Raw genomic sequence first — 10,286 nt, forward strand, 5'->3', positions numbered from 1 at the left:
GTTGACAGGGTGTGTATGTGGCAAGGAGGGTTACAGTGTGAAAGGGGGGAACAGTTCCAACAGGCGCGCGGCATCTGACATTGTTATGTGCGGCAGCTAGGGTGTAGCATTACCTTCTTGGCTGCACTTTTAGAATCCAGCCACGCTGCGACTGTCTGTTATTTTTTTTTCTCTTTCTTTTTTTTTTTGTGAGACAAACACTAAAGATAATCGCAAGTGACAACTTCAGGAGTGTGTCCCAGTGCTTTGTCTTGCCCGGGCTAGCCGATGGCCGTAAAAGACATGCCTCCCCCGAGGCACGCTAGTGTAACTGACACCTTGAAAAGAGAAAGAATTATTCCCCGACATTCGCGGAGCAGAGGAACGGTGCACGGGGACCCGGGTGTGCCGCTGTGCCACTCCGAACGTGTCCCTCTGGAAAGAATAACGGCTCACTGCATGAGAGGATTCCATCTGCTCCTCCTGTTTCGCTCCGTGCCCCGCTTATGGGACATTTAATTGCTCTGTAAAAATTCTTGAATCACTGTGCACTCCTCCTTTTAATGACATAACACACACGAAAAAAATTGGAAATATTGCATTGTGAAGTCAGTTTTTTTTTTTTTTTGTCATTACAGTGATGGCTTTTCATATAAAATATCCATTTTCTCTAAACCAGCTGTTGGTCCGAATAATTTTTTCCCCCATTTAATAGATATGGCCCTTTAACTGGCAACCAATACCTGTGTATTTACATTGTAATAACATGAATGAGAGAAGGTAATTCAAAATTCCAACAAATGTTGACTGCTCAATTTTCCACAACACTACAAGGAAATATTTGATTTATTATTAATTGCGCCTAATAGTGTATTTCAGCATGCTATGTATCCATTTGGCAGTTAATTGTTAGGGTTATTTGAAGGTTGAGTAAACAGGGCCAAATATATATATATTTTAATGGATCAGAGATTATTGATTATGTGTTCTTATCACTACAGTTAAGTTTATATTTATTTTTAATATGTTTAATGTGATATGTTTATGGTTACATGTTTTGTTTTCAAACAAAAAATAGAAGTTAAGCTGTTCAAAAAACACATTCTGATAACCATGTCTGCAAGTCCAATGTCATTATTGACACTGAATTAACACAATTTCAAAGATTTTTTAGGTATTCAAAATGATATACTACTTGTCCAGAATAACACACATGAAACATTATAATGCTGGAGTATAAGGCTTTTTGTTGCACAGTAATATTCATTATGATAGAAATGATCTCACCAGCCTCTCACCAGTAATGTTCTAAAATAGGAAATATGTGCTTCTTCATGCTTAAATCCTTATACTCCAATAATGACATTTTAGAGCTGTCAATATGAGCATTAACATTTTTTAAATGGCCTTATGTCAAGTAGTACGGGTCAATATAAACACCTCTTAAACATACATCTGAATGTATAACTACTACTGCTGTGTGTGTGTGTGTGTGTGTGTGTGTGTGTGTGTGTGTGTGTGTGTGTGTGTGTGTGTGTGTGTGTGTGTGTGTGTGTGTGTGCGTGCACGTGTATTTATCTCTCTGTCTGTCTGAGCAGGAACTCGTTTGTGTTTTGGGGAGGGGGTGGGTGATGTAGGAGTGGAAGGGGGTAGTTTAGGGTTCCCCAGCGCTGAGCTGCACAAGTCCCTCCAGCTGCTCGCAGTACCCATAGATTTACAGGTGCCACTGACCCTTTCATCAGAGGAAGTCTCCTCAGCCGGCTGTTCCTTCTATTTCTCTCCACCTCTCTTTCTCTCACTCTCTTTTTTGTATGGCAGGAGGAAGAGGGTGGACAGCAATCTTTGATGAGTCCATCGTTTTATCCAGAAGAAGAAAGCAGCTCATGGATGCACCACTTGGCGCTTGTTGAGTGAGCTCCCCCTGTTCTGAAGAAAAGAAGGTTCTTTCTTCTTGGCCCTTCCCTAATGCAGGGTCCCCTCAAGATTAAGGAAAACGGATCCTTTTGGACAAGAATGCACTCTGCAGAGTAGAACAACTCAATTGTCTTTCATATGCACTTTGATATAAGACTGTATCCTCAAACTTCGTGTGGAACTAATAGATTCAAAGCAGAAAGATGATTCTGAAGGGATCTTTGGGCCAGACAGGCTTCTACTTCACTTGTGTGATGCATTTGACAGAGAACTATGCTCACTTTTATTCCCGATCTGTGGATGTTCAGACTCCACTATTAAACTGCAGGATGCCTGTGAAGAATTCAGGCCTGGTTGGAGGTACAGCGGTGGGCAATGGGGATGGAGGATGTGCTTCAGAGTAACGAAACCCAGCAAACAAATAAAGAAAAGACAGGAACTGGAATTTCAGCATGGAGACTGATTTACACTGTGGCGCTTTGAACAGCACATCCCATGACCTCTCTGGCTAAATTATCTTAACATCTTTGAGGAAATTATTCTGTTTTTTTTTTTTCTTTTTCCGCCCAACAACCAGTAATCTGGGTTAATGCCTTGGACAGTCTTGTTTTCCATCACTTTCCTGAACTAACTGCCTGCTGACAACCAATATTTAGGACATGTACAGTGCCCTCCAGTATTATTGGCAACCGTATTCAATATGAGTGAAAAAGGCTGATGAAAATGACCCTTACTGTTTATCAAACGCTGTCTTTTCTCACCAAATAAAGAAAATATATAAATTCCATATGAGCTCATTACGTACATAAGTAAAGACACAAGGTGATTACAAAATTCCCCAAAAACATGTGTGTCATAATTGTTGGCATCCCCTTCTGCCAACAGAACAACGCTGAGTCTTCTTTTGTATTGTCGTATATGACTTGAACACAGAAGAAGGGATTTTCGACTGTTTCTCAATGCAGAATCTCTCCAGATCTTGGGCCTTTGGAGGAGAAACAGCCCTATAGCCTCACAGATCCTCTACCATAGGATCCTCTATCACAGATTCTCTAGCATATGTAACACTTTCATCTTTTATTTCTATGCCAAACTCACCTTGAGCATTTGGAGTCATAGAGCTACATTTTTGTCCCATCTGACCACAGTTAAAGTCTCAGTTAAAGTTCCAGTGGCGTCTGGAAAACTCCATGTGTTTTTGCTTGTGACGAAAAGATAGGGAAGGCTTCTTTCTGGCCTACCTTCCAAACCGTTTTTTAACATAGGGGTTACATCTTATGGTGGATTTGGAGACAAAGTGACCCCAAGATGCTACTCACTGTGGCTGCTGACAAAATAGCCTTGCGTCCTCTTCCAGGCTGGTTCGTGATAGTTCGGAATTTCTTAAACTTCTTAATGGTTGCCCTCAATGTTGATATAGGCATTTCAAGTTGAGCAGCTATCGTCTTGTGTCCTCTCTCTAACTTGTGCAAGTCAACGCGCTTTTGCCTTATTGCGATGGAATGCTCTCAAATCGCTCCCATGGTGATGGATGGGCCATTAAGGGATTTGGGCCCTGTGTCAGCTCATTTTTATACACCAAGAAAACAGGAAATCATTGATGACTGCTTAAAATTTCCTTATCAGTCCAACTTAAAATTTGTGAAAAATGCATGGGATCATGCTTCATTTACATTTATACCAGAGAGACTCAACAATTTCAATTCTCAATGGGATTTAACAAATTGAAAGATAACAATCAGCAAGATTTGAAAGAGACCCTCACATATCCTGCTGGATCGATGGGCGGAACCTACCCTGTGGACAACAAGGACAGGGACCAAACTGGTGGGGGGGGGGGGGAGAGAGAGGGGGATCATCAAAATGTCATTTTTAAAGACAGGTTTAGGCCGGCAATTGGTCGGGAGTAATGAATGAATGACGTAGCATTAGTGTCTTCCTAATTGTGTCATATTTTGTTTTAAAAACGTATTTTTCACTAATGGTTGCTTTGTTCTCATACCAAATTTACCTCATGTAAATATTTTGTTCTATTATATTCTGTACTCGTTTTTTTGCTGAGATTAATAACCGATAAAGTGAATTTTTTTTATAAGCCTTTTCAATCATCTTCAGTAAGGATGGCAATAATTCTGGAGGTCACTGTAAATCCTAAACTACACAATCTAGCATGCATTGCTTACACACAATCCAGTTTCCTTGGTAATTGGATTTGGTGGCAATTTGTATCAAAGTGGTTCAACGCATTGGGCGGTAGTTTCATCTCACTCAAGATGGGTATGTACATTTTTGTATAACACTGTCAAGACGGATGGCAAAGTAATTCATGTAGATTCTAACCCTGATTCTAAAACCTATGTGTTGCAGCCATTAGTCCTAATGGATTGACCCCCGGAGAGACATTATGAACTTCTAAAGCAGGGGTCAGCGGTGCTGACCGACAAATCTGAAAGCAAGTTGGTGAGATGTCGAGGCAAATGGGACGTTTTTTCTAATCCTTCCAATTGATGGGATCAAGGTCCCACTGACCCACCTTGTCCATTCAAGTAAAATGTATTTGTTGAATATGAAAACACTATTAAAAGAGTGGGCTGCAGGGGTGAAGTGGGGCCAAAACGTGTATTGATCAGAGGTCAGGCATGCACCAGGCCGAGCGCTAAATGCTAACGCTGCTGGACTCTGCCACATTATCTTTGCATACCAATAGAAGGATTGCCACTGCCCCATCTAAATCATTTGAAGTTGTTCTCGTATTGCCTTAACTAGCGGGGAAAAGGTAAGTGAGAGAGAGACAAAGTGAGATATAGAGAAAACAGAGAGAGAGAGAGATGTATAAGCTTTGACTTCCTTAATAAGGGAGTCATGTTTAATGAGTGGGAAAGACTACTGAAGCGTGCAAGGCCTCAGCCGACCAGCGCCATTATATTAGTGATGAATGAAACCTAATGGAGAGTGTGAAACACAGGAGTCGCCACGGGAGGGGATGGACTAAATGAAGAGGTGTAACCTGTTCGCTTGTTTTTTCCCCTTCTTTGTTTTTTTCTCTTTTACAGAGATGATGACTACATCAAATTCTTCCCATTAACTCTGTTAGCTGATATCAGGGCTCGCCAGAGAGACATTATGTAACATAATTTTAAGACTGCCGTCACAAAAGAAACCGCTGTCACTGTCTGCCATTAACTGCTTCTGTTCGACTGCAGGGGCTGGGCCTATACAAATATTTTTTTCACCATTGGCTGTGACTGGAAAGCCATCAAAATGAACTTCTAAACATCAGTGATCAGTGATAGAATAGTGACATTTCATACTAAAATGATACCAATAAAACTAAATGTTTTAATTTTAGAATTAGGTTTGGCACACAATATCTGTGCTGTGATCAAGAAAGGAATACAAAAGAGTACCATCTCTCTTTTGTGATCAGTTGCATAATTCTGTGTGTTTTCTGTGGCGGTGGCCGGTCAAGTCCTATTTTCTGAACAGGACACATAAGATGAATAATTCTACAAACGCTTTCAACAGTCTGACCCCAAGTGCCCTCCATTTTTACAGCGGGACAACAACAGAACCCAGAGTTGCCACAAAAACATACATTCCTCGGGGGCGAGACACACAGTCCCTTTCTTCTCTGTCCCTCTTAGAACTCCCACTGAACGGCCTGGTCTCCCCTCCACCCCCCTTTTCCTGCCAAACACGACGTAATGCCCACCTCCCTCCCCTCTCCTGGTGCACCTCCCTAGCTGGCCGTACAGGCTGATGGCAGCCACGGGATCCTGAGGATGGGACCTAACCACTCTCAACACTTCCCCAAGCCCCAGCTGTCTGAAGCCTCTTGCGTGTTTTAAAGCGACTGGACCTGTGCGTATGAAAACAAACGGGCCCGCTCAGCCCACTTTGATCTTCGTTTCCTGACCATTATTTACGCCTGTTTCTCACGAACCTTTTTCTTTCTCTTTCACTTGATTACCAGTCACTTCCTCTGCTTTTTTGCCTGACAGAGACAATACATTGTTCTGATGTAGTATTTTTTTTAAAGCAGGAAACTATAAAAGCTTTCGAGTCACTGCAGTGTCTCCTCACAAAAAGTGTAGCAGATGATGTTGAATGAGTTTCTTTTTAAACTTGAAATGTAACATTTTCATGCAAGTATGAGATAAATACGCCCTAGTATTTGTGTGTCATTGTGAGTCAAATATGCTTTTGCTATAACCATGTGCATTGAGTTCATGAAGTGCATTAAGTGTATCGAGTGTAACTGCAACCTGAAGATTCTGCTCTTCCAACCAACCCTGCTTTTGTAATTACTGTTTGTCCTCTGAGGCACTCCTTAATTACTTAATTAAATAATCAGGCACTGCAGGTGACAAGACATTAAGATATCAGTCAAGTTCGTTCACGTCTCAAAAGGGCAATTAATTAACTTAATAAACGCCACGCAGAAACTAAACTACTCACACATATTTCAACCTATGAGAAAAATGCACACATTTGTCCCCTTGTCCCAGGTCAGTGATTTTCCCACTTTTAAATCTGGAGGTCGTCTGGCTATCTCAACCATACGCAGCTGGTAGGAGAGAATAAAATGCTGAAATGGATGGTGCTGGTTTGTCAGAGGAACCAGTGAGAGAGGGTGCCCATTAATCTAGAGGGCCAGGGTTCACCTACGAGCCTGGCCCTGGGTGACCACAGCATGTTCCCTTGACCCGCACACTGCACCAGCTCAGCAGCTGATCTGCAGGAACTAGAGGGGAAATAATCCATAGTTTCAGTGAAATGGCCCTGGAATTGGGGCGAGCCCGTGCCAAGCAAAGGAGATGTCATTACGGCTACGGAGTCTCCAAGGGTCATTTTGGTCATCCATTTAAAGAGTGTCCAAGCTGCACTTTTATGTACGATTGCAGCCATATCTTTGCCATTTTTTCCCTTCCTTTCACTCCTGCATCAGTGGAAAACTTGGAGGGGCTTTTTTATAGCTTATAAACGGAAAGTTCTGGTTCTCTTAAATGGCTGAGCTCCCTTGTAAAGCTCATCACTACAGCTCACTCATGGCCAGTTATGCCAAACATGCCAACGCTACTTGTTCTCATACACAGAGCTAAGAATGCATTAAAATCGCAGAAGGGTGGCAAAGCAGAAATTAAACAAATAAATTAGGGCTGTCAATAGATAAAAAAAAATGTATCTCACATTTTGAAATCTAGATTAATCGCGATTAAAAGTTTGTTTTTCTTCTAAAGACTAAATCTTATAAATTAACGAGTAATCACTTCAGACAGCATGTATTTTAGACACTGTTGTTTAATTGTATTTTTTTCGTGCTCTCTCGCCGTCATACAAGAAATGTATGCGAGACACAATGGTGCCCCTCGACGATAAATCGTAAGAATTTTCCCCTGAAGCAACTCGAATCACTTCAGTCAGCCCACCGTCTTCAACTATGTTGACAGTGCTACAGTGTTGGTAACCTTTTCACGGACTGGTCTAGTTATTTTCCTAGAGAAGTCGCGGAATGTGGGTTGCCGACCATCTAACCTGGGACTGCTTTCTGTCGGGTGCTTTGCATTAAGGTGATAACTTAAAGACGAGCTGCTTCTGTAATAGCTAAATTCAGCTTGACAAATGCTACATACAAATTTAGTTTTGTCGATTGGTCCGTCATTTTGCCTCTTAAACATAAACTTTCCGCCTAACAATCCCTCAGATCTCTCCATCTTCAACTACCGTCTCGGTCTCTCCTATCTAACTGACTGCAGGCACGCGGCGGTTTCGTGTCAGGGGTCAACGCACACCGGAAGTAAACAAAGTTGCGTTTACTGCATTAAAATATTTTATCGCATTCATCTCGGCCACAATAATCTCATAGATTAACGCGTTAACTTTGACAGCCCTAAAATAAATAAAACATTTTTTTCATCCTGTAAATAATCTGGCCAGATTTGAACTGGATCATGGACCATCAAGGGAATCCAAACTGAGCATCCCTATCAAGGGAGTCTGCACTTGTTCCTTGGGAAATGAAAACTATTTGTCTAATTAGACATCGGAGTGCCCTAAACCAGTGGGCAAATGGGGGGATGCCTGGCTGGCCTCTGCAGATCAAAAGAGCTGTTGGGGGGGTGTGTATGTCGGGGGGGTATTTTACCGGTCCCCGGGTGGGGGGTGTTTGTGGGGAAAGGGGTGGCAATAGCGTGTTTGAGCGGAGCAGTTGGAAGCATGATGACAGAGCGGTCTTCAGGAATTTAAGAGGAGGCTGGAGTGTGCTTTTCCCTCTGGATGACAGGTCCAGGAAGGAAGGCTTTTATTTTCAAAGGCTGTCCTTTATTTATATTACATATTTTCATCGTTGGGATTTTCAAAGGAAGGTGAGCTTTTTTCCCCTCTACTCCACAATATTTTTGTCTTCCCCAATCCTCAACAATATATTGGCTTCCGGAGGAACTCTCCTTTGTCTTTTTTATCAAACAAGATGTTTACCACTTAAAATGATGGCACAGTTCAGAGAACTTGTACTGCCTCAGCAGAAATACTGGACTGTGAATATAAAATGTGATAATGAGTAATATAGATAATAAAACAAATGTACCTACAATCAGAAGTCATCCTCTTTTTCATCCATTTTGTGGCCAGAGCCATGATCACTGTAATCCTTCACTTATAATTCATCACATAAACCGCCATGTGGACACTGAACTTTGCCAAGCTAACTATAGACCTCCCCACAGTACCATATTTCCCTTTCCCTGTCCCTTGATCTCTCTCTCTCTCTCTCTCTCTCTCTCTCTCTTTTGGCCTTCTTTGTAACTTGCAGGGGAGGGTTCATTAACCATTATTATCCAGGGACAAAGAGTGATAGATTATTCATCCATCAAACGCTGGCAGATCATCTGGAGCTGGACAGTCAGGGTAACACAGGAGTGCGGCCTGATCGCTGCCTGTGTTTGTAGGCTGCAGATTCAGTCAGTGATTAAGAGACATTAAGCGCCTTCAGGCCCATTAAATTCCCCCATGTGCACAGGCATGCAGAGGATTCACCACGCATACATGTAACTTACATGATACACTGATAACACAGACCAATAACAGTAAATACACTTTGCACGCTCACATTGGTATATTCACACCCAGACAATCATAAACATGTTTACACTCACTCACTCACTCACTCTCTCTCACACATACGAACACACACACACACACACACACACACACACACACACACACACACACACACACACACACACACACACACACACACACACACACACAAAAACAAAATAACATGTGCGCACACAGTCCCAGACCCTCTCCGCCTCCTGTGCCTTGTGGAAGGAAATCAAAGTAGAGGAGCTCTTTCACCTGTTAACCCACCTGTCAGTTACTGAGGAAGCAGACTGACTCCCTGTCAGATACTGTGTTAATCCTCTCGTCCTCTGGTCTACACTGCTGGATGATGCATACTTTACTCTCCTCTCAACACAAACAGATTAGTTTCACAGTGGTCTTTTAACGGAGGGGAAAGAAGGGGAGAAATCTCTGAATGACTGACTCCTGATTGATGGAAATTCAGGTGGAAAGCGGCAGAATCTCTACAGGGTTACACCGCGGAGATACAATGCAACAAGCTGTCAATGGTAGACTGATTTGTGAATCAAGAATCCACTTTGGATTGATGCAATAGACCAAAAACCTCTGTATTCTTCTCACTGTTTCAGGCTGCCTCCAGTGTTATCAGGGCCTGTGTTTTCTAACATCTTGAGAAACAGATGAACTCTTCTTATACACAGTGTCTTTCCCTAAACATGGTCATTTCGAGACTGAAGGACCTGGACGCACTGTCATGCATAAACGTACAGAAAAATGATAGGTTTGGGTTACAGACACAAATTTGTCGAAGGAAAAGGGCGGAGGATAACAATCAATGAGGACAACAATCAATGCTTGTACATTCTGACGGAAAAATTCCCACTTTGCCTTCCCAGACAATTAATTAGAAGAAGGTGCCAGTTGCTTCTTGGGCTCTGGAGAAATCAAACAGACAAAAAATGAAGGCTTGTGAGTTGTTGCGTCCCACCCTTCTTCTGTCTCTCTCCCTCTGTCTTGCTCTCTCTTGCTCGCTCTCTTTCACACACACACACATTCACACACACACACACACACACACACACACACACACACACACACACACACACACACACACACACACACACACACACACACACAAGTTTTGTTTTGTGCTGATCCTGTCATTGGATGCTTGTGGCTTGATTAATTTTCTCAGTATGGATCCTAGCGTAAGTGTGCATACGGGTGCTGTCACTGCGTTGATATATTCATTCATCAACTCGTGATGAGGGCTGGAAATTTGTGTGAGGGAGTATGTTTGGGGTGTG

Source organism: Clupea harengus, chromosome 10 (genome assembly GCF_900700415.2).
Source record: "Clupea harengus chromosome 10, Ch_v2.0.2, whole genome shotgun sequence".
In the NCBI taxonomy this organism is placed as follows: domain Eukaryota; kingdom Metazoa; phylum Chordata; class Actinopteri; order Clupeiformes; family Clupeidae; genus Clupea; species Clupea harengus.